This window comes from Macaca nemestrina, chromosome 1 (assembly GCF_043159975.1).
Source record: "Macaca nemestrina isolate mMacNem1 chromosome 1, mMacNem.hap1, whole genome shotgun sequence".
Lineage (NCBI taxonomy): Eukaryota > Metazoa > Chordata > Mammalia > Primates > Cercopithecidae > Macaca > Macaca nemestrina.
In genome coordinates, this window is record NC_092125.1 from 83,655,283 (window position 1) to 83,660,318 (window position 5,036).

Genomic DNA, 5,036 nt, shown 5'->3' on the forward strand with positions numbered 1-5,036 from the left:
CCTCGCCTCGCTTCTCCCCTCCCCTCGCCTTCCCTTCCCTCCGGCGAGGCCGCCCGGGGCTCCCATTGGCTCCTCGGCCTTTTGAATCATCCCCGGCGCTGTCGATTGGTCGCGCGCAGTGGCGCGTCCGCCCCGCCCCGCCCCGCGCGGAGGCCTGCAAGCCGGGAAACTCAGCCTTGTGGGGCGGTACGGAGCCTGGCGTTTGCTGCTGCCTTATCTAGGCTGCCCAGGCGCCTTCGCAGCCCACGGAGCCTGCGCGCTCCCGCCCTTTCCCTCCCGGCGCTCGCAGCAGAGTGTTTGGGGTGCCAGGTGGCTTGGCGAACGAGATTTTTTCTTTTTAAGCTACAAAGAAAACTAATACGTTCTTAAAGTGATCACCAAAGATCCGAGCTCGAAAGCGTTTCTCGGTAAAACACTGTGAGTGTCCTCCTCAGCGTTTTAAAATCCCACAGAAGCCCCTGGACCAAGCAGCGGCACCGAAGACGAGCAGGGGCGCTTTTGTCTCCGCGGCCGCTGAACCTGCGTAGAAGCGGACCCGGACGGATGCTGGGGCCGGCGGCGGGAGGGAGGAGGAAGAATGGCCGAGGACTCCTACGACCCACGCTGCGAGGAGGAGGGGCTCGGTTGTTACCCGAGGTGCTGTCGAGATGCAGTAGAAAATCCCCAACACCGCGGAGCGTGTAACAAGAAGTTTTATGCGTTACACACTGAAACACAACTTGACCGGCAACCCACAAGCCTGGTTTTAATTGAACCCCAAAATGCTGAATCCTGTCATTGTTGACTCCGAATCTGTTATGGATCCTAAACTTTTTTTTTTTCCTGCTAATTTTCATTATCAGTTAGTTGATTTCCTTCCTCTGAGGTCGAGAGTTGAAAGCAGTCCATTGAAGTTCCCTATTTTGCAGTGTGGTTTTAATCAAAGTATTTCTTAACACCCTAACTAGGTATATTTAGGTGAATTGCTATTTTGGAAGCACTGTCTGTTAAATTGGAATAATGAATAGAAGTTTTCATCTATAGCCAAGCTTCAGCTTTCGTTCTCTCATACTCAGAACCACAAAACACCCAGGTTTACTTCTTTAAATTAAAAAAAAAAAAAAAAAAAGTGAATACATCGAGTTTTCTCAGTCATTCACATGCAGTGTGAATGAGTTCATAAGAGCCTTTCCTGAGAACAAGTTCTGACATCGAATTGTCATTGTCATCGAATTTGCCCTGGGTGGAGATCTGTGCAACAGAAATGCACATTGCACTCCAAAGTCAGAAAATCTTTTATTTTTGACAAATCCTCAAGTCTCAGTTGTCTTAACCCTTAACGTAAGATAATATTAGTCCTACCTCATAGAGTTTTGCAGTAAATTACACAGAAATAAAAGCGCTTATGGGGACCTAAGACAGATCCTATCCCAAATAGCCAAGCAGTGCTACACTATTCGTTTCTCATATGTTCTACCCAGAATCAAGATGTCACTGGATTTCCCTTGAGGTAGACATTTCCTGGAAGATTTCCACTTGTGAAATAAAAGAAGATTCGTTTCCAAAAAACAAAAAAAAACACCTGGCCAGGCGTGGTGGCTCATGCCTATAGTCCCAGCACTTTGGGAGGCCGAGGTGGTTGGATCACCTGAGGTCAGGAGTTCGAGACCAACTTGGCCAACATGGTGAAATCCCGTCTCTACTAAAAATACAAAAATTAGCTGGGCATGGTGGCGAGCACCTGTAGTCCCAGCTACTCGGGAGGCTGAAGCAGAAGAATTGCTTGAACCAGGGAGGCGAAGGTTGCAATGAGCTGAGATCACGCCACTTCCGCCCAGCCTGGGCAAGAAGAGTGAAACTGTCTCAAAAACTAAATTTTTAAAAATTGTAAAAGGCTTATTTTAAAGATCAGGTTTATAAAGTCTCATCATAACAAAATGAAGTCAAAACTTTGTAAATTAACTAAAGTCAGCTTAGCTAACATTTTACCTAATTACTAAAGACATTTTTAAAACAAAACTGATTTGACATCAGGCAAACTAAGCAATAATTTTTGTTCATTTCTACTTCGTGGACTCAAACATACCATGAAAAATCAGGTCTATATGTAGGCTGCTTTCTCAACAAAGGAACTGTTTGGTATTTTTCTCTTCTTTTTTTAAGACTACAAAAGGCTGTGTAAACTTGGAAGTGGGGAATTCGCAGAAAGTTCTCAGAAAGATGCTTGTCACTCACAACTAGCAAGTTGTGGGTTTTCAGAATCTATAAACTAAAAGTCACTTAAAGGTCCACATCTTGGCACCATGGTTGTTAATGAGGCCATGAGTGGCGAAGTCCCTTTCCCTTTCGTCATTTACATGACGAAAGCAAAGCAAAACCCTTCAGGACTGCGACTAAAGCCAACCAAAACACACATGCGGCCAGGAAGCTTTCATATATGAAATACAGGAACCCCCAGTGGAATGCATTCCAATGTGGCAGTTATTTGGCCCTGGTCTCCAGAGGATCTTGGCTCCCGGGATTAAAACATCTCTTTCAGGAAAGAGGTGTAGGTAAAATTTCACATGGCATGAGATCCAGCTGGATTCCTTTGGTACTGTTACATAAGGAACAAACTTCTGTATGCTGCAAACTGCAGAAAGCCTTTATTCACAAGGTAGAGGTACCTCAAAAGTTGTCTGATAAAAACACATTTCGATTGATGGTGTTTGGTATGGTTTCTATTCACACAGAAATGGAGCTCGCAATTAACATGATGCATTAATTATGTCCATCTCAATAGCGATTTTAACATTATTTGAAACTTCTGCATACTGTATGTATATTTGCAGCACTTATCCTCTCTTCTTATTTTCTTTTTCTTTCTTTTTTTTTTTTTCTTGAGATGGTGTCTCCCTCTGTCACCCAGGCTGGTGCACAATGGCACGATCTTGGCTCACTACAGCCTCCACCTCCGGGATTCAAGTAATCCTCTCACCTCAGCCGCAAGTAGCTGGGATTACAGGCATGCACCACCACATCCAGCCTAGTTAAACATTTTCAATATTAAATATTTATTTATTTAATACATAAATTAGAAGGGGAAACTATTTGAATAGATGAAGCTAAGTATACTGCTTCAGCGGAGGAACTTAGAAGACGTGGGATATGTGTGCTTTAATGACGACGATAGAGGGAAAAAAGCAGCAGTAGGATACGATGTAATAAAAATGATAAATAACCTTTATTTATTCAGTTTTTACCTCACCCAGTTGCTGCTCAAAGTGCTCCCTGTGTTCTAACTGATTTACCCTCATAAAAACTGTCCCAGGTAGGTGATCTTCTAGTTGAAGAAACTGAGGAGGTTAATACTTCCCCAGAGTTACCCAAGGCAGTCTGGTTCCATTGCCTCCCAAACCAATTAGCAAAGTGCAGGAGTTCTCAAGGTATGGTCCTTGCTCAGCAGCACGGCTTCCCCTGGGAGCTTCTTAGAAATGCAGCTTCTGGCTGGGCACAGTGGCTCACGCCTGTAATCCCAGTACTTTGGGAGGCCAAGGCGGGCAGATCACTTAAGGTCAGGAGTTCGAGACCAGCCTGGCCAACATGACAAAACCCTATCTCTAATAAAAATACAAAAATTAGCCGGGCATGGTAGTGCACACCTGTAATCCCAACTACTCAGGAGGCTGAGGCAGAAGAATCGCTTAAACCTAGGAGGCAGAGGTTGCAGTGAGCTGAGATTGTCCCACTGTACTCCAGCCTGGGCGATAGAGCAAAACTCCACCAAAACAAAAGAAAGAAAGAGAGAAAGAGAGAGAGAAAGAAATGAATGCAGCTTCTCAGGTCCGCTCCTGAAGCTTGAAGCTTGGAGTGGGCTCAGCCATCCAGCTATCCAGAGGATTCTGATAGAAGCAGGCTCCAGTTGGAGAACCTCTGGCAAAAAGACAGGTCATGGTGACCTTAATGATTTCTTTTCCTTCACGGTTTCCTATCTGAGGCTTTAAACCACTTACTTGATTTATAGAGAGAAATACTAGAAAGCTGTTTTGAAGCTTGTGCAGCACCCGAGTGTCTTCCCAAAGGACCGACAATACGTTGAGCCTTAGATTAACGGTTCATACCTGCTGGCCAGGCTGAAGATACTTGCCAAGAGGTAGGAGGGTAGAGAAAGGGGGCTGTCAGGCATGGGAGTGGCTGCTACCATGCAGCCCTCTCCTCCACTCTGGCCAGAGCATCATGAGATTAACTGTTTTCTTGCTTTGGAAAACTATTCCTTTACTGGCTGTAGAATTAATGTATTCTGAAAACTTCTAAGGAAATTTACTTTTTAAAACATAATAATAAAACTAAAGGTAAAGGACATTTAAACTGAATGAGGACACTGAGAATCAGAAAGGTTACACAGTGTGTGGCAAGCTGTGCTTCAAACCAAGTTCTTCTGGACTCCAAAGCATATGTTCCCATCATAGGTTCTAGAGCAGGCACCTGCATTAGCAAGGTCAGATGCATAAGCACATGCAACCTTGATTTACATTACTTATTGCCAGCCGGAAAGAGGAACAGAATTCAGTACCAGAATTTACTAGGTTATAATTCTAGCAAAACCAGGTCTATGTTGCTTTTGTTGATAGTTCTTGGCACATAACAGGTGATTATTTGTTGAATTAATTGATTGATTTGGTGATTGATTGATTAGGTGGAGAGAGGGAGGGAGACAATTCTAAGATTGTTCCAACACTCAGTAAAAGGAGAAATTAGTGAGAAGACCAGCCTGGCTGGGGTGGAGTAACAGCTCATAATAGGAAAAAACTATCAGAATGGTGTTAATATCATTTGATCTATCAAAAGATCCTCCTGCTTTAACTAAAGGGCATAAAGTGACCACGGAAGTGACAATGGGCCAGGAATGCAGTGTCTGAAGCTCCAGTGCTGCCACTCAGCCCTTATCCAGCAAGTTCTCTAGATCCTGATTTCCTCATCTGTAAAATGGGGATAAAAAGTACCCATTCTGGCCAGGCGCGGTGGCTCACACCTGTAATCCCAGCACTTTGGGAGGCCAAAGCAGGCAGATCACTTGA